Genomic DNA, 24,469 nt, shown 5'->3' with positions numbered 1-24,469 from the left:
AGGCAGTCTGACACGATGATGTCTGACATGGAAGTGTGCAGGAAGAAAAGGTGTGCCACTGAATTCCTCTGTGTGGAAAAAATGGCATCCATTGACAGTCACTGGCTCTTGTGGATGTGTATGGAGACCAAACAATGGATGTGAGCACAGTGAGGTGATAGGTGGTTTGTTTCATCTGTGGTGACAGTGAGTCACCTCCACTGGTTCAGATTTTGACACGTGTGCCATGCAGGCTCCTGTTCATCACTGGTGAAAATGCATAGCAGATGGTGGTGTCTATGCTGGAAAATGGTGTTTTATAGTTGAGAGTTTGCTCTATCAAATAGTATGATTGTTGTAGTTTCCATGGAAATAAAGAGGAGGCATTACTTTTAGAGCAGCCTATGTTATATTTCAAATAGCATACAAATGTTCAATCTCACACGTGTTTCCAAAAAGGCCTGAAATGCTCAATTCTCCAGGGAACATTATTTATTAGTGCTGAACTGTGCAATATTCTGGTCCCTTTACATGTGCACAATTTGCTGAATACAGTTGCCGAAATACCATTTTAATTTTAAATCTAATATTGAGCCTTTCAAAGAAGTTTCCCTAATGGCATGTTAAATATAGATAAAAGCACGACATCCTATGTAATTTTTAATCTTAATTGTTTGCTTAGTTATGACTGGTTCTTTTTCTTGGCACCTTAATATTTATGTATGAAGCACCCTAGAGAGGCTTCACAGCCAAAATATTTGGAGTCACCAAGGGTCAAAGCTGCTGTTCTAAAAGCACAGCTTGGTGTTACATGAATGAGACCCATAGTTATGACTCCTGAGGTTGCAGCGTGGCAGATTGGCTTATCTCTTTGCAGCCCATAAGCAGTCTACTTAATGACTGCTGCTTTTGTATGGAAGAAAGAAAGATTTCAAGCCAGATTCTTTGCCGCTTTCTTTAAAAATATGTATTATTTATGCTACCCAAGTGAAAACTTCCTTGAGGTAATGACAACTGGAATCATTCAGAACATTCCTACAAGAGGGCAGCTGCCAATCTGCTGCCTGCTTCCCATCACTGCCCAATGCCCAGCTCCCTCCTGCTCTCCAGGTGTACCTGCCTTCAGCCTTCAGCTCGTGTGGATCTCCCTCATGACTCTGTTTCTTCCAAATTATGTTTTATGAAGCAGACCTTATTTGTAGGGTGGATTTCTTTTTTTCTGCAGCTGAAGTGTTATTATTTATTGGAGCCAGTGAAGCACTGTGCATTGTGCCAGCCTTAGCAAAACTGTTCCTTTATAGCCCCTTTCTCATGGATATACAGCAGCTTGTGTCTATCCTATCTCCTTTCATTTTCATTTATGAAATATAACGGTGTGGGAGGCTCACATATGTAACTAACCAAATTATTTGCATTCCTTTGATTAGCTCGTTATGTCACATTAGTGTGGTAAGGTATGTGTGCATGCAGAAGCAGTCCAGCCTCAGTGTTTCAGCATCATCTACCAAATCAATAGATTGTATAAATAGTTTTAAAGCTAATGTGCACATTCATGGATCTGCTGTCTGTAGGCAGGGTTCTTCGGTGCCTGAGTTATGGAGTGGGCCTCACCGTGCTTTTTCCAGGTGATTTACTGATCCTGTTGAAGGGCTTACAGGAAAGTTGTGAGCTGCTTCTGTGGAGGATTCTTTCTTTCTCTCTTCAAATATTAAATAAGTTGTCTGAGCTTGAGTCGTCAATTCATTCTGATAGAATCAGGTGAGTTTATGCTGATTTATGTGTCTAAATGATATTAACTTTGTATTCCTGGAACTGACAGATTTATCATCCCTTTATATACATAGGTGAAAAGATAGAAATATACCTGATAATGAACCACTAAGAGACTGTTGGATACTATATGTGTGTGTATGTATATATATTATATAAAGCAAGCCCTGGGAGCTCCTTAACAAAACATCAGAGATCAAAACTGTCATCTGTTCTGCCATGGTGTCCTGGTGCAAAGATGACAAGGTTTACTGGAACTAATAAAGTAACACAGCTGTACATGAGCGCAAGCCACAACATCATCATTTCTATTGTTCGAATGAGTAAGAGAAATGCTAGCTTTGTTTGTGAAGAGTCCTGGTATTTTTTCTTTAGAATTTAAATTCTTTACGTGATAAAGAAGGTGGGAATCAAGGCAAAGTTCAGGAACCGTTAGAGAAAGGTGCTCTGACACTTTGCCATAGGTGGATTATCCATATGCAGAAGGTCGCAACCTTAAGAGCGGAAAGGGACCCTCTGTCTTTAGCAGTGTAATTGTATTTATTATCTGGTGCCTGACAACTAAATTGGAATGATTCTGCTCTGCAAAGTGAAAATAGAAGAGTTATCATAAAATCTCTGAATCATTCTGTTTGCATGGAACATAGCATCTAGTCCAGTCCCACCACTGTAACGCTGGGGTCCTAAAGCAAGTGGGTTTCCTAAATGTAAGAGCTCTCACTTCCATTTCCTGAGATACGTGCTGGTTTGGATGGAATGTCTTTCTTTATTCTGCATGCCTTTTGGAAAAGATAATACATAGAGTAGATTAAACCCATTTTTTCCTCCTTTTTTATTTTAATGCTCAGATAGGGCACATTAAAACAGCTGTACTACTGCTTAATGGGCTTGGCTGTTTCTAAAGAAGTCAGGAAGAAGTATATTTCTTTCTGCTCAAATTGTAGAAGTTATTTTTGTGTCCCATGTGTATTATCTCGAATGATGGCACATATTTTTCATTATGTTTTCTTGGCTTGTGCTTTTCCTGAAAGCACTGTTCTATACTGCACATTACTCTGTAATCTTCTTAAGTCATAATTTCACTTAGACTGTAAATAGAAATCCATTTGTGTAATTAATGATTGTGTTATTACAGGAGGATTTATTTATTTAATTTAACTTCCCTTACACGTAGATGTCAAACATGCCATCGTTAGCTTGGAGCTGGGCCACGTAATGTAGTTAGCAGCCTCCCTCTTCCTGAAGTCAGAACTGGAACATTCGTGGCAGAAGCTGCATTTTAGACCTCAGAGTTATGAGAGAGATTTGTCTGAAAGTGGAAATCAAACAGCTGAGCAGCCGTGTTTGCCCAAGGCAGTGTCTCTGAGGGAGTATGACTTTCCCTGTCCCATCACTCTTATTCAGAAGTTAATCCTCAAATCGAATGTGGGAACTGCTCTCTTCTTACATGTGTGTGACACAGCTTACAAATGAATGGAGGAGTGCGGAGGAAAGCAACAACTGTCTCTTGGAAGAAAAAGGAAAGCCATGGAAGGGACTGCAGAAAGGCAAAAGGTAGAGTAGCTATGATCTCTAAAAGAAGCAGATTTTTTTTGTATTATGTTATACTGAATGCATACTCAGCACTGGAAAAATTCACATCATCAGTATGCTCTCATAATTCAGAGAGCCCGAAGCATCTTAGTTCTGACTGTGGCACGTGGGAGTGAATCAAGGGCAGAACCTGGCTCTGTGGTAGAATAACCCAGCTTGGCTATTTAATAAGAACAAACATCCACAGCCTCAGCCTCAAGCTTTTTTGTTATTTTTCCCCTCAGTCGTACCTAAAACAATTGAGAATATCTCTGAATTGAAGTGAGGAAAGATGAAAGTAATTCCAACATTTCTTTAAACTGCTTATTGATAGGCTCTAATTGACAGTTCCAGCAAGATGGGGCCCTTCTCCATACTGGCTTTGAACCAGAAATCAATGCTTCAGGAAGTACAATTTTTAATTCTGTGCCTCCTGAAAGGAAAGCGTGTCTGTGGTTTTCTTCTGGATCAGCCGTGTGGCTGGTTGAAATGCATGCATTATTCAGTACATTGATATTTAATTTCTTTAGTTAGCATGTCTGAGTTTTTTAATGCGCTGTTATTAAAAAGGAATTACTTCAAAACCTTTATTATACTGAAAAACCAGAAACAGGGAGACGTCATACACTGAGGTAACCGTACTCTTTGGTGACCCTATCCTGCCCTTTACAAAAGCCAGCTTAAGTTGGTTAGAACTGCCTGTGATTGCTCATCTTCTCTAGTCATTACTTCCTGCATACACATAACAGAAGAAAAGTCTTGTGCCAAAGAAGATTAATGAAAATCTACATTACACTTCATTCAAAGCATCTGCCTGCTTTGGAAGTCATGCACTGGCACACATACTAATTAGAGCAGAACAAAATGTGCCTTTTTTTTCTTTCTTTCTTTTTTTGGGAGGAAATTGAAAACCAAGAAGCTATTTTCTCCCTAATTTTTTAAAATGGTCACACCAGCTGTGCACATTAAGTATCTCATATGCAGTGTGCATTGAGACTGCTGCAGGGGTTAAATTAATAATTCTACTTTTTGAGAAGAAGCACTGTGACAATCATGCTTGAGGAGGGAGAATTTTATATTTCTACAAATGAATCACTCAAAATGATGGCTGTGAATTTATCTGCCTGGTGAAAGGACTGGCTGATGCTATGTATGTAGTGCTGTGTGCTGGCTGCTGAATAAGGAGGGAACAGATGGTATATTATGACTAACTTTTACAGTGGGAATAAAGCACAGGTAACGATTTGGCTATTAACAGAGAGCACTATTGAGGAATTTCTTGAAAGAGTTGAATTAAATGTATGGCATTCTGTGATTCTGAAATCCTGAAGTGATTTCCCTGCCTTGTGACTGAGAGAGGAGGGGATGAAGGCCATGGGATTGATGGGAAAGAGGTTGTGAAACCAGTCCTTTGCCTTCTGAGCAGTGTCACTGCATTGGGAAACCCCACTGCTACAGGACCAGGACCCAGGAGGAACAAACAATGCCAACGCTCAAAAGTAGTTATTAAAAAAATAACAAAACAAAAAAGTGTAATGTAATGGGAGTCCCAGGTATCCACTTGCATGAGATGGATCTGTTTAAAAGAGAGAGAGCTCTACAGAGCCCTTCATCTTGTGTGCTACATGGCAGAATCACATCTTTCAATCTGTCAGTGTTTTTTGCCATCAAAAGGCTATGAAATTCAAAGAAAAGTGTTCTTTATACATTATTCAATGCAGCTTTCCAGTTGCGTGCCTTGTAAATAGTATTTCTAAAGGTTTTGAAATGATGAGGAGATGGACTGGCCAATTTTCCTTAGAATACTTCAGAATTTTCATCAGAACTCAAAACAGTGCTCCAGTGGATTAGAAGAATGGCGAGTGGCCATGGAACACCCAGTTTCTGTAAGCATGTGGCTACCAGAGAAGACATCTCAAGTCAGCGCAAGGTGGTTTGGAAGAAAAGTCTGTGTGCTGAGCTATGTGACTGCAATTGTGGATGCAAATTGGGTTCCCTCACCCTCTCAGTGCTTTGCTGACAAGTAACAAATGTAATTCTTATTGAAGTCTGAGAAACGCCGATACTGATGGTTGCAAAGAAATTGTGGGAGAGAGAAGTAAACACCGGAAAATGATGTGTATTTGAGACAGAGCAGATTGTAACGCTGGCTGGATGGCAGGTGAACACCTACTTGCTCCAAGTACACTGAGGTTGGAAGTCAGGTTTTGTTTTTTTTTTTTTTAATGACTAAAAGAAAGACCCAGGCTTGCTAACAGTTTATAATGGGAGCAGCAAGAGTCAACTTCCTGACAGACGTTGCAATGGCTAATGATGAACTTACAGTGGGGAGATGGTGGCATTTGTCTCATGAGTGCAGGCAGGTGGGCACCAGCTTCCAAAAAGAGCACATTGAGGTCTACATTTCCATCAGCATTCATCCTCTGGATCTCAAGCAAATTCTGAAAACAAAGGTATGTGCTGCAGTTGGTAGGTGTCGAACTTTGGCTTTGTGGTATTCACAGAGTTAAGGGTCTGCCACTGTCAGCTGCCCTCAAAAAAAAAAAAAAAAAAAGAGGAAAACTTTTTTTTTCCCCAAAACTGTCAGTGTAAGAAGCTTTTAATAATGCTGAAACCATTTGTAACTTTCTGCATTGAATTTTTGTTTCCCCAGCTGCCATTTCCCTCCAACTAATGAGCTGGCCCCTGTAACCCCGCTGTTGAGCAGCACAGTGTTCACATGGGATGAAAATAGATCCCAGCAGAGTAACACCTGAATGATATGTGCTCAGGCACAGGTTCAACTTCTGTTTTAGTGCTCAGGAACGTGAAGAATGAAGCACATTGGAAGGGGCATTTTAATAACATCTTTGGCTGCTGCATTGATCGCGCAGGCTTACAGACAACCATTGCTTGAGGACAAAAATTAACGTTTTATTTTGTTTAGAAAGGCTCTGTGGGATGGGATGAGACTCACTGCCTGCTCCCTCTGTGTGTTGCCTTGAGACACGAAGGAGTTCATGGGTGTGTAAGCACATACACCATCAAATGGATGTGTTGATCTCTCCTTAGGTTTGTGCATCTTAGAGCTGATGCTAAACAAGAAAATCTTGTTTTACTCTTAGTGCCTCTTCAGACCATGCGTTGTTTTGCACTGTGCACTATTTATAACAGAAAATGAGCGAAGAATTTGTGGAAATGGGTCTGACAAAGAGCCTTCCCTCAGCACCCGATCACAGCAGGTACACCTTGCTGAGAGCGTAACAGGATCTCAAACACTGATATTATCTTCTCTATTAAACCTTCCTGTTGCAGTGGGGAAAGGAATACAAATTATCTGTAGTTTCAACATTTAAATACCACAAAAATGCCTGATAATAAGCAAGCTGAGAAGCTATTCAGTGGAACTAAGCCTGACATGGTCTGTAAATAATGTTGGTAATGCATATTAGGTTGGTTTCTCATCTCTGCCTTCTTTTTGTTTTGATGGCTATCTACAATTTCCTACCACTTCATTGTATCTTACAGTGAATTTCACGTTAAATTGGTCCAGTTTATTCTTTCTAATTTATTAATAAGACCAGAAATGCTGCTATATTCCAATTTTGAAATGATGAATGTACAAAAAATAAGTTCTTCTTTGATTTTTACTTTTTTTTTTCTTTTAACTTTTCTCTTTCTATTCCTTCTGATGCTGGGGATGAGATCAAATAGAAGCCAAGCCATAGGTGATACAGGACCTGTTTCTCAATGACTTTTTCACTCGCAAACAAAGAGCCTTAGTGCTGCTGAGGTTTGGGTACCACAGGTCAATGAGGGCTGCCCAGGGTGAGCAATGTCCATGTTATGTTTTTCAGATACACCCTTGATTTCAGAACAAGGTGAGGTTGCTTCAGTAACTCAGGAACAAGTGTGTTTTCTTAAAGCTGCTTCAATATGTCATGCATGTGCAGCCTTGAATTAGACAAATCTGAAGAACTTAGTGCTGTAAAACTGCAGGAGGCTGCTTAGGATAACAAGTAAATCCAGATTTAAATGTTTAAACTTTTAAGTATCTGAACTCTAGTGCATAAATGCAAAGCCCTGGAGATATTTTTGTCACTGTGTGTAACGTATGGTGAGGTAGTTAAACCACAGCGTTTTCTTTGCATTTACAGTGCTGGATTTTACTTCTGTCAAAATCAATTTCTGAGTCCTTTAAGGTGTTTGTTTAATTGTCTCAGCCTATGCAAGGTCGTATAAAAAGGTGTTCTTGTTAAAAAGGTGAACTGTAGGGAAAGCAAGAGATGTTTTAGTTTGAGTAATATTTGAAAAATGTTTAGTAAAGAGATGTCTGTAGCATTTAATAAAAGATACAATTTTAACCTTGAGAAATCTTTCATGCTCGCTTAGAAAATGCTGAGAGCTTATCTGCTGCAGTTTACTCTAGATGCATCTTTGTGTTTCATACGTGGGTGGTTCTTGCCAGAGACAACTGGCGTTGATAGCAGTGAGTCGTTCTCTTCATTGAGATTGCAGTGTTTGGGCGAATCCTCGGTTTATCCTGTGGTTTATTGTGTGTGCAGTGGAGTTAAATCTACAGTTGGATCAGGTTGCTTTGACTGCTGTGGGCTCTGAGCACCTGACAGAGTTGAGGCTCTCCCTGTTCTCTGCAGGGAGTTGGACCAGATGGCCTTTATGGGTCTCTACCAGCTCAAAGAATTCTATGATTCTGTGATTCTAAATGAGAATGAGCTGATCTGTCTGGGGCTGAGAGCAGCAGTGTGGTCACAAGTGTGATTCTACTTCAGAAAAGGACATTGCTGTCCAGCTTCAAGCTTGCCCTTAAAGTCCCACATTTCTTAGTGTGTGAGTAAGAGAGCAGTGGAGATGTAAGCTGTTACCTAGAGGGGCTTTCCAGCAGCGGGCTCCCTGCTATTGTAAGGCTTGAAACAGGGTGAGGGTTTGTCTCTTCACAGAGCACTCAGATAAATACAAGGTCTGAAAAAGCCCAATCCTTTCTGGTCTAATGAAACGATGCTTTGTCTGGCAGAAGGAGTAAAATCACTTCCTATTTATCCACCTGCCTGCTGAGACTGAAATTAACCTAAAGAGGTGCTTAATGGCACCCACTAAGCCATTAGATTAATTAAACATCCTTATAACATGTACTTTCTGGGAAAGCATTTTTTCCTGTCTGCCCTGAACACTTACGACACTGCACAAATGATATGTAGTAATAACTATTGTGTCACCATTGATGTGCTGCTGCCTCCTAAGTGTTCTGGGCTATGTATAGGAATAAATACATAAAAATAGTATTGTTGAGATGATATGCATAGTTGCATTTTCAGATTTTCAAAGCATGAATCCCCTTGGTGCTTCCTTTTAGCCACTTCAGTAATGCTCCTGGCTGTAGATGTGTCTCTGATGGAAGCCTGTGTGGTGTATCCATGGCCACATCCCTCCTTTTATCCTTTTTCCTTTTTATTTCTTCCTGCAAATAACCAGTCGCCTTCTTTTTTTTTTTTTTTTTTTTTTTTTTTTTTAAATACAAAATGACCACCACTGTCAAAAACAGAAAAATGGTGCAATTTGCAATTAATTTGTTCTTTTTTTTTCCTTTATTCTTAAATCCAGAGTGAATCTAGATTTACTATGAAAGAGATTTGAGTAAAGGCTGTAGGACTAGACCCCATGCTTCCATTCTCTTATCCATGTAGACAGTAATATGTTCCTCTTAAGGAGCGTGATGGACTCGTTCTGTTGGTCTGAATTTGGAAAGGATGTCCAGCTTAGCTTAAGAAATGCAGAATCACAGAGAAGGACCTGTGCTTTCCATCCACTCATTTTCATGAAAGGATGATTCTGGGTCAGTATTAGATTACAAAAGGAAAACTTCAGCCAAAACAAGTACTCTCAGATACTTACTGGTGCCAACAAAAGCAACACATTTCAGAAGCAGTGCCAGGCATTCCTAGAGATACAGCCATCCCTACAGATGCATGGAATTCAGTCCCCAGAGCATAGCTGAAGCCTTCTGGATAAAGGAAATAGCAAGTCTGGTCTAGGAAACAAAACAGAATACTCACTCCTGATAGGAAGTTACTGAAAGCAAAGCATGGGGTCCCATGCAGGTGGCATGCTGAAATACTTACCAGATTTTCATCAGATGGTTTGGATCATTTTGAATTAGCATACAGGGACGTGTAGTCAGGATGAAATAACAAGCTGAAGCTTTGTATTAAATAACGAATTAGCTGCAATTACTGAACTGGTCCTGCCACCCGAAACACCCTCCGTTTGCTGGATCCCCAGAAGTGGAGCATGGGGAACTCAGTGAAAAATCCTCTATTTGTATATATGTATGATTAAAAAATAATAACCATAACTTTTTGGAAATGATAAATGGTTGAATTCAAACTAATTGTCTGTTACACTGTAGCAGATTTACAGATTCCCACTGTGATACAAAAGCTGAAAGTATTTTTCCTTCAGCTGGTTAATGTATTCAGAGTTTTTTTAACTAGGGCTGGAAGTGATGAAAACATGTCATTTTTCTGACATGTATTCTCAACCAAGAGCTCTTTACTTGTCTTTTGCAAGTACAATAGACTGTCTATAATAATATGTCAGCTCTAGCAGTGGTATTTTTGAAGCAGATTTTCATGTTAGTCATCAACTCCTGCTCATATTAGTAAGCCTTAGATGTACCAATATCTCATTGAAGGTGCTGAGATTTTTCATGGCATAGGCACTCTGTCATGAATTGGAGCTGCATATTGCAGCCCTTTGTGTTGAGATCTATGCTCAAGGCAGAATAGAAATACTCCCAAAGAACGTAGCAAAAGGAAATGGCAAACTTTATCTAAAGCATGTTCTGTGGATAGCATCCATGGTGCACTTGGGAATAGCTGCCATATGAACTCCAGCTTCTCTGGGCTTTGACACAGTCGAAGACATTTGTTCTGGGATATGAAAGTGTTTTTGTCTTTTTTTTCTTTAACAGGAACTAGATTTTAGCTTTTGTTTTTGTGTTTGTTTGTTGTTTGTTTTTAAATGAAAACCAACCAACCGAGGAACTCAGAACTTATTGTTCTGTGAATGATTTCAAAAACATATTATGATTGCATAGCTGTTCATGGGGTAAACTGGGGCACTCAGACATCTTAGAGATGATGACATATTTAGGGCACTATTTGGTATTGTGGATGGGTAAAATACAAAGAGCTATTGATATGGCAATTACACTAACATACAAGTTCTTCAGTGTTTAGAATCAAAGCACTGTTGTAGTGCTTGGTATCCTTGCCGTTAACTTTTGCAGCCCACACTGCTGTGCTCAAGCAGGCCGTCCCCATCCCTCCTAGAGGCTGCTGAGCTCCAGCCAGCTCAGGATCTTGTTCAGCCAGCAACACTGTGCAGTGTTCAATGCGGGGCTCCTGTGGCTCTGGCAGCACAGCCCTCCCTCCGAATCCACAGCACAACATCTGTGACAGTGCCTCAGGCAGATGAATTCTGACGTTTTGTTTGTGAAATGCTTGGAATTGCCTGAGAAAGACGAGATCGTGCTGCAGCAGACACAGTATTTTGGAGATCTTTTCCTGTGTCGTTGCAGGGCAGTTGTCGTGGTTACGGCTGTAGATGCTGAGCCTGTGTGTTTGCAGCAATTTGCCATGCTTGCTGCAGACAGTGCTGCATGTGATGTATGTGGAAGTAGTTTGGTGTCTGTACAGTAAACTGATTTTTTCAGGTACTGTCAGTTGATCTTTTTCCTGTGAGCATGGGTTTACATACCTACAGATATGGCAGGGACAAATTATTTTCTAGAAATGTTCATCTTCTGGATGAGACCACTGTGAAATGATTCAAGGCATTTATAACAGGATTTTTTTTGAGAGAAAGCCAGCGTAATGGTGCGAGTTCACTGCAGGGCTGCAAGCATTACTCAAGGTTTGGAAAATCTGCCATTGATTTAGAGGTTGAATTGGTTCACTCTTCTTTAATATAAAACTAAGTGATATGCTCAGCCTGGAAATACTTAGTTTGTCCTTTCCAGTGGGGTACAGCTTCTTTCCCTCTCAGACAAAGCCTTCTCTATGCCTAAAAATAAGAAACTAATTGGACAGTTAAGTGGCCAAAAGCAGAATGGGTACTTAAAGCCATTAAGTCAAGGCCATTGACTTCCTACAAGGAGGAACTCAGCCAAAGTTTGATCCAATGAAACTTGCCTCCAGGATATCCAACAGATCTGTCTGAAGGATGAGGTATGAGAATGACTCTTTCTGCCCTCCTAATCTCTGGGATTACAGAGAGACAGATTGATGGCAGAGAACAAGAGTTTATGTGGAACAGAATAAAGGCTTCAAGGCCAAAGTGGATTCCTTAACAGCAATTAAAGCCTTGCTGCTTTTCAGGTCAGATTTCTCAGTTAATCGTGCAGATCATTGTTAATTCCAGCCAAGCACAGCAGAACACAGAACACCAACTCTAAACCACCTTTGGCAAAAATGGATGGTGTGACTCATCTGCCTTCTGCATTAATTGGGAAGTGTTATATACCTTTTTTTTTTTTTCCATTTTGGGTTTTGCTTGTTGAGCTGCATAGTTGTTTTTTTTTTTCCTTTTATTTTTCCCAAATACTTTTAAAACTAACACACTTGGTTTCCTACCTTTCTACCTCTGCGACCCTTTCTATCTTTCCTACCTTTCAAAAAACTTGAGTTTTAAGTGTATGAAAAAAATTTAGTTGCGAGTGTAACAATGAAGCTAAACAAAATATACTAAAAGAATGGTATCACCAGGTTCATTTTTTATTGACTTTAGAAAAGTCAATAAATACTGAAGTTAGATGTATATATATATATATGTGTGTATATATATATATATATATATATGATAAAATTTGAAGAGGACAGGCAAAGAAATCAAATAATCTTGGAAATATGCTGTATAGAATGGATAGATACAATATGGCTACAGCAGAATGACATACAATATTACTGATCAAGAAGGAAAACTATTTTACTTCAGTTTTGAAATACGAGTATTGCAATCTTACTGATGGAGTTGCCATAGACTGTTCCACACAGTTTACAAAATATTAGATGAAAATAAATATTTTCTTCATTCCTTGTAGAGAAGTTGTTTCTATTTCAGCATGTAGCAAAAGTTCTAATTACTAAACTTTTGTTTTCCTCTTTCCTTGTGCTTCCATTTTATAATTTTACATCCCCAAACAGCCCTTTTCCTTCACCTTTTCTCCACAATTATGGAGCAGACACAGTGCACATCTTTGCTCTCAGAGCAGGACCTGCGTTGGCAGCAGGTGAATCTTTTGCAGAGGATGATGTTCCCTTTGCTGTGTCTCCACCAGGAACTTGCTGCCAATTATTTTTTGGAAGAGCTGACTTAGAGTAAACAGATCTCTTTTAATGGTGACAGACTTAGCAAAGCAGAGTGAAATAATAAATATCATAGAAAGAGAGAGCTGACTGAATTAGTGAAGTGGAAATCAATCCTGCCAGGTAGTGAGAGGTTTGGTGACAAAGTGAAAATCTCCAAACCTTGGAAGGTTTTATCCATCTCTCAAATAATGCTGCTTTGTGTTTCGAGGGTATTTCATGTCTTCAAGATGCAGAGCAGATGTTTCTTAATTCTCCTAATGATTCTATGGAGCAGGTGAGCATTATCTCAGCTTTACAGATGGGCAGAGGAGTACAAAGAGGTGGAAACAGTTTGGCTCAGACCACAATGTGAATCAATGGCAGAACCAGGAATAGGGTTGAGAAGTGGAGTGCACGCCTGTGCTGAAACCACTCAACCGCACTGCTCCCCACGTAAGAAATGGAAATGAATTTTTAATATTCCTGTTTCCGAAGGAAGGCTTTGGATTTTAGAAAAATTAAATATTTATTTCATTATGTATGACTTCATAAGCCCATAATTTATACCAGATAGATTTATTGGCTTTATTTCCCCATGATAATTATATAGCCCTTGTTGATCTAATGGGCTTGTCATTTTTAGTGATGTATCCATCTGCCCAAAGATAAGCATTATTTGCCTGTTATATAATTAGGAACACAATAGAATGCACACAAAAATTGCACTGAGCTTAAACACTAAAGTGAAGGGGTTTTTCCCTCTCCCAAATGCAGGTTTAACACACCAAATTAGTTTGGAACTACTTCAGTTTCCTTAGCAAACTCAATCCTCTGATATTTATCAGGCTGGCAGCTTTGAGGTCCTCTATTTACTTCAAATACTGAACATTTGAACTGCTGATGTACAGCAACAACACCAGCAGATTGCAGAGGGTTTGGAAACATTGAGCAGTGTGCATCAGGAGGAAGGCTGTGCTCACTGCTGCTGCCTGGGTGGCCGTTCTGCCCAAATCTCAGAGCATCATGTTTGGCATGAACTGGAAGGGAGCACAGAAACGCCTAAAACAGCCATAAGTAAGAGAGGCTTTCCTTACGTCCACAAAGTCCTTCTGCTTCACAAACTCAAGGATTACTTTACTGCTGATAGTAGAGTACCAAAGCCTCTGCACTGTAATGTAAGTCAAATGTTTCAGTCTGTTTGTCTGATCAGCCTCGAAAGTCATTTAGCCTTAGGAATTATCCCTAGGAATGCAATAAATCAGCGTTGCATTTTCAGCTGAAAGATGTGTATTTATAAAAAATTGGGCATTATTAAATTTTGAATTCCTGCACTATTATGGTAAGTAAATAGAGTCTTACAGGTGCATTTAGCCAGGGAGTAAAAAGGAGGGCACTGCTGGATATTTTATATAAATGTGTCCTTTAAAGGTTAAGCACAAATGAAAGGATGTAGCATATCATTCAATTACATTACTGTTTCAAAGACAGCATTATTGTTACATAATTTAAAACCAGATAATGCCTTAGAGAAAAACAAGGATCAAGGGAGGGGGATGTGGTGACACAAAAGAACCTCCTGTAAGCGTAGGAAAAAGACACAGGCAATTGAAAGTTTAAATGGACCTGAATCTGGATGGACACATTAACTCTTATCCTGCCTTCAGTCTGTTTTCTCTTTGGGCCCTGAAACAGCATCAGTCCATGTCCTGCCCTTGCTCTCTAAACTTCTCCCAAGCCTTGCAAGCATCAGAGGGAGATATCAGAGCCAGAGCCTCTCATCTCCTTTCCTCCCTTGACCTCACCTCTGTCTCCCATACTTCTCCAGGCAGCCCATGCATACTCCTGAGGAAGAATGTGGCCAGCATACTGCCAAGTGCTGCTAAATGGAAGTGGGTAGGGGATAACAGGAAAAGCAAAATGACTGGAGGAAGGTAAGTGTTCATGGCAGCCAATGTTTCTACACTTCACGTGATCTCCTATTTCCCTGAGCAGGGAAGGTAAATTTTCTTCTTTTGTCTTCTATTGTATTTTATAGGCCACCTTGTTGTTTGATGGTTGCATCTATCTCGTTCTATTGCAGTTTGATTGACAGTCAGGGGTTTGGCAGCTGGTTAATTTGTTTTTCCTGGAATAAATATTTCTATCTAAAATATGACATCTATTCCTAAACAATCTAGTCAGTGTTTTGTGCAGAATTCTAACAGGGTGATACACTGTAGCATTATTATTTGAATGCTGTTGTTCTTTGGTTCAGTATCAATTTCATTTTTAAGGCGGTGGTTTTCTATCTTCTTTCTTTGTCAGCTATATCTCTAGCTTTTATCAACATTATTCAAGCAGCATAAAATTACAGTTTATGTATTAGGAACTCATATATAGGTTCTCAACGATGTCTCTTCTTACCCAGCATCAAACACACTGTTACCAGCTTTGCAGAAATGCCTAGATTTATGGCCATGTGCTATAAATGGGACATTTCAGGAATTTTTGTCTGTGGCTGCTGCTTTGTTGAGTGTAGCCATTCACTGGTAGGATATCTTCTATATTTTCACAAAGAAGGAACTCTGGCACTCCCTATGTTGTTGGATAAGCATAATCTCTGCACAAACATACCTTGCCCAACACTTGGCATGCTATTGCCTTCCTCTAGTGGGTCTCAAAGCCAAAACCAGCACAGTTTGTAGTGATGTAATAAAAAGAGATAGTTTGCAATGACCTTCTCTGAAACTTGGCCAGGAATCTATGTAAAAAATCTCCATGAGACATTCTCCCTGCAACAGAGTAAGAAATTGTCAGGATGCCTAATGCATCTCTACCTTCCCTCCAATTACCAAAGGCAGAAGGGAGTGAGAGTGTGGAAAACAACGATCCTGAAAACCATTTTTCTTTAGTGGATAAAAAACAACACCAATACGCAGAAGAGGCAGCAGGAATTTGTGTATTAATGTGGCTTTGCAGTATCAGCCTGTTCTTTGGGTCCTCTCCCTTGGATATATACTTCATGAGAGCAGCCACTGTGGAGGTGGGTTGAAGGGCAGAGGAGACAGGTTCGTGGGCAGGAAATCAATGTGGTGCAATTCCTGGGATGAGGCAGCAGATCCTGCAGCCACTTACGAGTCCATTACTCACATCAGGCTGCGTGGCCACGATTTGCAGGGTACTGCCTGCATTACAGAGGCCAAAAGCTTCATAGCCCTGTGCACCCTCATACGACGCATTTAATTAAAGAAGTGACACAGCCGCAGAGAAACACGAGTTCCTGATATTTCCGTAGAGCACCCATGAATTTTTTAACTAGAGGGGTATAATACATGATCATCATCTCTTCAAAGCTTAAGCGTGCCACCTTCATGTGAAAATGTTTTGTATACAAATATCAGAAAGCTTTTCTCTAATCACTGAGTAAATATTCTGCTCAGAAATAGTTTTGAAGTTCTTCACAATGCATCCAGTCAGCTGCATCATTTACATATGCTGGAGGGGCTGGTGGCTGAACAAACAAAAGTGTAAATTGCACTTCAGCTACAGAGGAGGGAGAAGCAGAACAGGTATGTTTGTGTCTACGCTTGTTACTAAAGGATGAAAGGATGAAGAAGAACTTAAAATTTATTCTGAAAAGACATTAGACTGCAGAATTATGATGCAAAAATATTCAGCAGAACAAGGAGTCTCAAATGATAGCTAAAGGCACTAAGCCAGAAGATTGAAATGTAAAGGTTGTTCATAGTGGAGAGAAAAATATTTATTCCTTGTTTTCTATTCTAAACAGATTTCTTCCCGATGCTGTAATCTCATGCTGCTGTTTATCTCTACCTGTGGCTTTGCTTATTCCTTCGTCCCCTCCATAAATCACTGCAGCTGGTGGTGCATTCACCCAATCTTCCTGCCAGGATGGTGCCAAACCTCTTCCCGTCAGACACCTGAACTGGTGAATTCTCACAGCTAAACACCCCTATTTTCAACTAGGGAAACTGAAGTGAAAGAAAATTTCAAAGGTACTCAAGACTTGTGTGATATGGCACTGAGCTCTGTGCTCACACAGAGAGCTGTTGGTTTTAGGCATGCTAAATGAAATACATTTTACATCTGCAGCAGAGTAAGAAAAAGTCTCGTTTCTTTTGCCTGAACAAAAGGCAAAGCAGATAGCAGCTGCTGTTCTTGAAGCAAGGATTTCAAAACTGAATGGCAGTGTGCTCTCATTCCTATTCATTTGACATTCAGCTTTCAGATAGTGATGTTCACTGTCGTATTTATCACTTAACTATGATGGGTTGTTTGGGGTGACAGTTATGGATGGAAGCAGCCACAGTTCTCACCACCTTTCCAGATCCATTTTAAGTGGTTTCTGCTCCATCGCTAAGAGCTGACGCTGCTACTCCCATGAGTTGGGAGATAGAAGCACTGTATGAATTTGGACTTTCTCCTTCCTGTGGTTGCCCTACGGTGTGCTTTCCTTAGCAGTTAAATAATAAAAAATAAATCTTAATCGTGGACTCTTCTTCTCTCACCCCCAGTAATTAAAAAAAAAAAAAAAAAGAGACCATTTTGTCCTTTTGGGAAAGTGTAATGGAAAAATATAATTCAGGGAAGAGTTTTAAATATTAGGGAAATTCTTATGTTTGTGTGAAAAGCCTTTTCCTTGTGCTTGTCTAGCTACAGATATAAATTCATTCCTGATTTTTTTTTTTGTCTGTTTAATATAGTGCAGCCCACATAGTATGATACTGGTTAGATAGCTGTGTCTCTCTCTCTCTTTTTTTTTTAATATTAATTCTTCACTTTTAAGGTGGAAAAGAACACAGCCAGGCAGAGGAGACTCTTTCTCACTCCTTCAACCACTGCTGGTGAAATGAGCCCCACACTACGTGATCGAGAGAACTGACTTCCAGCTTTGATAGGTTATAAATAGTAGGCACTGTAATTGTCCAGCAGTTCTCCTGCAAGGAAGAGGTAATTGTGTGGATGAATAAAATATTGGCATTAAAAAAACATTTTAAGCTTAATCTCAAAGTAGCTGATGAAGTAGTTCTGTGGCAGACCTGTCAGCTCCCATGCTCTCAGTAGTACCCTCTCATGCTTGGTTGGCTCTTTTGTAAGAAGAGAAAAAGAATTAAAGAAGACAAATGAAACACACCAGAAACACAAGCACAGTATGAAAATGCACACACAACACTACAAGGAGATGATCCTGAAAATCAAATACCTGCATTTGGAGAGGGTCTTCTGCACTTCTCCACGTTACCTCAGATGGGGGAGTTCCCAGCCGTGCCTCTCAGGCAGACCCAGGGGAGGTGCTTTTCTCTCCGTTGCTCATCCTCAGCCTCACTGTACCTGAAAACCTCATGGTTCAGTCTATTTCTTCTCCAGTGGGCAGAGCCATGCTTCCTTCTCCTTCTCAGGGGTGAAGCTTGGGCTGCCATTACACTGTGCTCTTGGAGAGACCTTCAGCTCAAACTGCTATCTACGGCCCATCTGTGGGACAGCCTGCAGCCTCCAGGCAGAGCAAAGCAAACAGAGCTCACCTGGGAGGGGAAGGATCCTGAAAACTCTGTTGCTTGTGGAATGGCATCAGATTATGACCAGTTCCTGGGATTTGGTTCAGAAATGCAAAGGAAGGCAGGGAGGTGGGCTGGCTCCTCCATCCTGGGCCATAAGTTTTGTGCAGGGACTGGGGCTACTTGAGGCCTCCCACTGCATCGTTGCATAGGATGAGGGGAGGAGGAAAGAAGTGACTGGCAGATTCTGGCATTTTGAGATCACTGATAGCCTTCATGAGGCATTAGTTTTATTTAATATGAAGAGTGTCACGTCGGGTCCAGAATTTCAGGGGGAGATATAAGATTTAACAGCAATTCACAATGCTAACATCAGCCAAAGCATTTCTGTTTGGATTTTAGTTCTCCGGCACAAGGATGACAGCACTGAAGATTAAAGCTTTTTCTACTCCTCTTTAAGATCTCAGCAAAGTGCAGATTTGAAACACAGAAAGAGGTTGACCTTCGTATTAACCTGAATCTCTTTTCCTGTTTCTTCTTGAACATATTTTATTCTCTTTATGCACAGTGGGGCTCTTTTTTTCTCATGTGAGGCTGTTGAATGAAATGCCAGAAAGATGGAGTGTGCACTTTTACATCAAAGAAATGATGAGACCATAAAAACTCATTTCCCTTGTGACTTCTTAAATTGTTGCTAAGGAATTGAATGAGTCTGTTTGAAACAATGTGTCCCTTTAAATTCTGTTTTCTTATTTGTCTTAAAACACAAAGCCACAGTTTCTTGTAGACCCTGATTCAAAGGCCACTGGCTGAAGTCAATAAAAGATTCTTAGTCGCTGTGGTTAGATGTAGGTCAGATTTTTCAAGCATTCCACTATGCAAAACCCAGGACAGACTGATTTAAAAAGTTCACAGAAAGAAAGAAAAAGGTCTATTTTGTTTTTGTTCATTCAGAAGGTTAAAAACGTCCCCTTCAAATGGGTCAGAACTGTGTCTTCTGTCAGCTGCTGAGCAGAACGAATCTGACAAGGGCAAGTAAAGTGAAGCAGTGGTTAAACTCAGAAATCCAAAGAGGTAGAAATATTGATTTACTTTAGTTTTTCTCATGCAGAGTAGTGATGTGCAGTAGAAGCACAAACAAACTCCTCAGTTTAGACTGTTGGGGGGAAACCCTGCCTATCTCTGTGTAACAGTTTTGGGCAATCACTTTCACTGCTGGGGTGAACAGTTTGTTAGTACTGTAATCCAGTGAGTTGCTAGAAATGGTCTTGATTGGAGAGCATTGTAAAGCAATTAAGTTCTGACTATTAACAAAGCTCCCACAGAGAGCATTAATTTTTGAAAGTAGACAAAGTCTGCATTACGAGTTTCTAGTGACTGTGTAAAAGCGTGACTGTAGTGAAATATGGAAAAGGCTGCAGTAAGTCTCAACTGCTGTAGATATTCCTTATCAGCTTCCAGGAAAAGGTTTTAAAGTTCCAATTTAGAAAAGCATTTAAATGCATTCTGATATTTATTTCATTTTAATTGGATACAGGTTTAACAAATTGCTAAGTTTTTGCATAATAAGTAGCAATTTAAGTATCTTCTTATAGAGCTGGTTTGGATTTCATTTAAATATCCTTTTCTCGGAATTGGAGCCTTAGTCATCTGAACTGTAATGGGATTTTCTGGGTCTAAAATCCAGAAAATGCCACTTTTCTCTCAGACCCAAGTCAATTGTCTTCATCAATGAGATATCCACACTGTGTGCACACATTCCTTTCCAGAACTCCAGTCTTCTGGGTTCTTTATCTTACTGTTTGTTTCTCTCTGCAAAGGCATATGAGATTTTAAGCAGGTGAGTTAACAGTTGTTTGAAAGAGTGATTTCTTGTGTTAGCCAGTTTAAGTAAAATGCTGTGCTGAAGAAGATTCTAAAACCCCTGAGTGCAGGTCTCCCTCTCTGATCATGCTCAGAGGTTGAGATTGCAGTTCGTCGTCTTCCCATCTTTTGTACCCAATTTCTGCTTGCTCTGCTCTGTTTTATGCCTTCAAAGGGACATTTGCTTTAACGGTCCCATGCTGGGATTTCAGAACAATGGAAAAACATCGCTACCAGTAAAATATGTGTAACCATTTTCAAAGCATCTGCACGAGCCAACAGGACCTATCAAAGCCTTTGCAAAGGCATAAAGCCAACTTCTTAGATTACGTTGTTTATAATATCTCTGGGGTTATTTCCCAATAACACAGAAAACGTGTGACTGTTTTTATGTCTAGGAAAGGAGTTTGGCCAGTGCTGAAATGGGAGTTTGGTATCTTTACCAAACAAGGCTACATGTCACGATGGGCAGTCTTTAGGATTCGGAGTAACTGAATGGTCGTAGCACTTTGCTTTCTGAAGATAGATCAATCATTGTCTCAATTACACGTGTTTTTTAGGTTTTTTTGTGTTGTTTTTCTCCTTGCAGTGTAATTCTGAACCACGTGATCAAGCCAGGTGTTATTCCATGCTACTGCTTCTGAAAATGCTGACACAACAGATGCAGGCATACGGGTTCAGTGAATCAGGAAGAGATAAGTGTCAGCTTTCCTCTATGATTGTGGCTGCAAAGATCTTTGTGCTGCATGTTTATTCTCCAGTGTTTAGAAAGAAGTTCAGCTATACCAGTACTTTGTTACTTGAAAACTGCACTGAAAGTGGGTATTTTCTGCTATTACTTAAAGCTCAGTGTTGGTTGCAAACCCAAAGAAAGCGGGTACCCATGTTCAATACCCCTACCTAATGCACTGTTGTGTTAGATACCACAGTTCTAATTCTGTAAGATAGTTTTCTTGGAAACAGAAGAAAATCAGTCTGGAATAGAAAAAAATCCCTCCGGAAGATTCAGTTTCCATTGTAAAACCAGCTGTTTGCATTTTTAATATCCCACCTTGCTAGTTTTTCTTCTTCCATCAGGAAGAAGTTCATAACAAGTTCACACCTTTTAATCTGAGGGTAATGAACAGACCTCCCAGTGTTGAAAGCCTGCTGTACAAACAGCAAAATTATTCAGACTTCCAGGAGTAACTTAATTAGAAGGATTCTTCAGAGTGGCTTTTTTTTTTTTTTCATTTGAAAATGTGGTATTTTTCACACTGTACAGCACAAAGCCTTTGGCATTTTTGTAAAGTGCAAGAAAATAATCATGGGGAGTTTCTGTTACTTTCTCTATAGGAGTTGCTACCCATTTTTCTTTTTAAGCTAATTTAAGGGACAAAGTAGCTCAATAAACTGTTTTCTGTTTAAAAGGTGACTTTGAAGAAGAGTGACATGGTAACTTTCCACAGTGATTATGGAAAATATTGTTTCTGCTATTTATGAAATACACTGTGATGCTCTTTTGATTAAAAATGAAGATGAAAATCTTTCAAAGCCTTTGAGACAAAATTATTGCAGCAAACAAAAGAATGAGAAGAGTTTGCTGATGGTGTGGAGTTCTGCATGGTGTTGAATATGTGCTGCTCAGTGGAAGAACCATTTCTAGAAATGGCATTTGTCCCCTCAGACTTGTTATGCGCAGGTGTTTTACTTATCTGTTGTTCCACTTATGTTTTCTTTTCTTTCAACAAATACCCAGGACAAGTTAAAGTGAATCCTATATTCTCTGACTAGATGCTAATTGCCAGCATCAGTACTGAACCTGAGACAGACATTAGCTCCGTGTGCAATTACCAGGCTGATGTATTGAGGAACTGAGATCCCAAGATGAAAACCAGAAGAAGGAGGTGCAGTACTGTCATTTTGGAAGATAGTACCCCAGTTTCACTGCTTATAATTACAGAACATCATTAACTTTTGAAAATGAACAGGAAAATCTGCTATTAGTGTTCTTTCCAGCTGTGATGCAGCACGAGGGGTTCTCAATGTCTATGCTTGCACTTTGTTGCTTCAGCTAAAACATCCCTTTCTTGAAGAGAACATTTATGACTGAGAAGACCAGGGACTCTGGGAATGATATTCTAACAGAGTTAGAAAATGCCAGAATGTTACTGACCTCAATCAAGATTACATTTCTGAAGCAGTTTGTGACATTCTCTTGCCATGAGTAGTTGTATAGTTTGTTTTTCAGTATTAGGAAGATCTACAGTAAAGGAACAATGCAATTCATCTAAAGAGAGGAAATTATAACTTTTGTTCAGTTCTTTACCAACATTTATTGACTTTATTTCTGCTTAATGATACAGCAGTGACATCAAGTCCAGCCCTTTGTTTGCAGGTCAGTAGATTTAAATGCTCACTAGAACAAGAATTCTGTGTGATCATTAAATGTATTTTTAACAAGTGTCCTTTCAAAACATCTCAAGGTAACGTTGAAAGAAAAAAAAAAAAGAAAAAAAGCAAACAACAGGAAGAACTGAGAATCATTTGCATAGAAATGATGACATTCCATCATGAAGTCCTAATTTGTGCCTATGTTTTAGGATGTTTATGGTGATTCCAGGGCTGATTACCATATTAATGTCATGAAAATAATAAAAATGTACTGATTTAGTGCATTACTCCCTTAAACCAGTCATAAGAAAAGATTTACCTCAGTTATTCTGTGGTAAAAATTATATTACTCATTTTCTTCATCTTCAGTGCATGTGGTAACACAGAAATATCACTTTGCAAAGTGCTTTATATCAAGGGAATTCCAGACCACAACAAAGGAGTGCATGTTAAAATCATGAGAAATGCAGTTCAAGGTGATTCATGAAGGAAATAATCAGTGTTTATGAATGCTAAAATGCGTTACTCAACTACGTGCTACTAAATTATGCCTATGCATAAAAGGGGAGCGTGCTTAACACTGTAACTAGGAAAGCTTTACTGTAGTCAGATTGGACTGAAAAAAAAATAGTAAGGGAAAGAGAAGTTGAATAATAACATTTGTTTCACTTTGAAATCAACTCCTTTTTAGTAAGATGGTGAAGCTGTGAAAATGGCTTTAGGAGCAAAGATGCGAGAGGTGGTAGGGACCGAACAGAGGTCTAGAAAGCACAGGCTCTGAAGAAAGCCTTTATGAACTGGGATTCTTTTAGATTAAAAAAAGAGAAGGCAAGGGCTAGGTGACTTCACTTTCAGTTTTATATTTCTATGGTAATAAAAGGAACTGAAAGAGAATCACTGCACCCAAAGACAAAATCCTTTCAGAAAATGAAAATTATTTCTGTGTAAAAGTTGAACTGTCACCTATCCTACAGACTTATGTAAAGAAACAAGGAGACATCAGTGTCCTTTCACTGCCAGAACAGACAGGGAAGCATCTCACATGGGTTGGCAGGACTTTGTTTATATGCAGGAAAGGGGAGTGCTGACTCTCTTGGGAGAATCTGCCATTTTTTCATTTTATTTATAAATATTTAGCTAATAGATCAGCTGTTGGAAATACTGGATATAGACCATTGGAAATGGTATTAAGCAAGCAAATAAATAACTGGTTTTAAACTGTGGGTGGTAAATGCATTTACAAAAACCTTCACAAGGAGCACCTGGCAACCTCTGCAGGTCCTGTCAGTGGAACTTGCTAGTGAAACACCTAATCAATAGCGTGCACAAGCTATGTACCATATGGTCATATGCTTTTCACTAGGATGATAAATTATATTCTAGGTTATGAAAGCCATCTTTGTAAAATGGAAACAACTCTCGCAACCAATCAAATTGATGGATTAAAGTGAAGTGGTATAAACTAACTGGGAAATTCTCTATCCACTGATCTCCAAATAGTTCATGGTAATTTACACAAGTTGTTTTTGTACTTTGTTTACAGTTGTACAGAGAGATACCTTTTCTTCTCAGGGTGCAGAGGGGGAGTTGCCTACATGATGTGAGAATGGATAGGCAGAGAAGAAAGAAGATGGATGGAAGAGTGGATACATTACAAAGGCTGTTCAAGGTTTAGAAAGTAAAGGAAAGAGAAAGGGAACCAAGGATTCCAGTTGCTTGATGCCTTGTCCACTGTTTCATCTTGGTCACAGTTTCTCAGAAAAAACTGTTTATCTTCAGTTATTTCTTAACTATGCTTATCTCTGTAGGTTGCTGCTCTGCCTCTGCACTTCCGTCTTGCCCAGCGCAACAGGGAGTTAGCTGTACAGCAGGCTTTAAATAGATGCTTTTTCAGACAGTGCTCGCATTTAGTTCATTTATTAAACATAGCAGGAACACCGAACATGTGAAACTGTTAATATTCTCAGTTGATTAGATGGAAGAAACATCCCAAAGGCTACTTGTTCTATTTTTGAGAAATTACAGCAATGCACTTTTTCTTCTGGACAATTTTTATAAAGACTTGCATAAATC

General features: G+C 39.5%; 1 long non-coding RNA gene across 2 annotated transcripts; it reads left to right on the top strand.

Annotated features, from left to right (window-relative positions):
• The first annotated feature begins 837 nt into the window (after nt 1-837).
• On the top strand, nt 838-23,257 carry LOC128077890 (uncharacterized). 2 transcript variants are annotated; one of them, XR_008205208.1, is made up of 5 exons: nt 838-3,303; nt 12,977-14,596; nt 16,435-16,660; nt 17,452-17,615; nt 20,613-23,257. It is a non-coding gene; the product is annotated as an uncharacterized LOC128077890 (long non-coding RNA). The 2 variants fall into 2 exon arrangements; XR_008205207.1 differs by lacking the exon at nt 838-3,303 and having other exon boundaries at nt 12,509-14,596.
• Nucleotides 23,258-24,469: the final 1,212 nt, after the last annotated feature.

Source organism: Tympanuchus pallidicinctus, unplaced genomic scaffold (assembly GCF_026119805.1).
Source record: "Tympanuchus pallidicinctus isolate F22 unplaced genomic scaffold, pur_lepc_1.0 scaffold16, whole genome shotgun sequence".
In the NCBI taxonomy this organism is placed as follows: domain Eukaryota; kingdom Metazoa; phylum Chordata; class Aves; order Galliformes; family Phasianidae; genus Tympanuchus; species Tympanuchus pallidicinctus.
The sequence above is the reverse complement of the archived record's forward strand: the minus strand, read 5'-3'. Positions and strand labels throughout refer to the sequence as shown.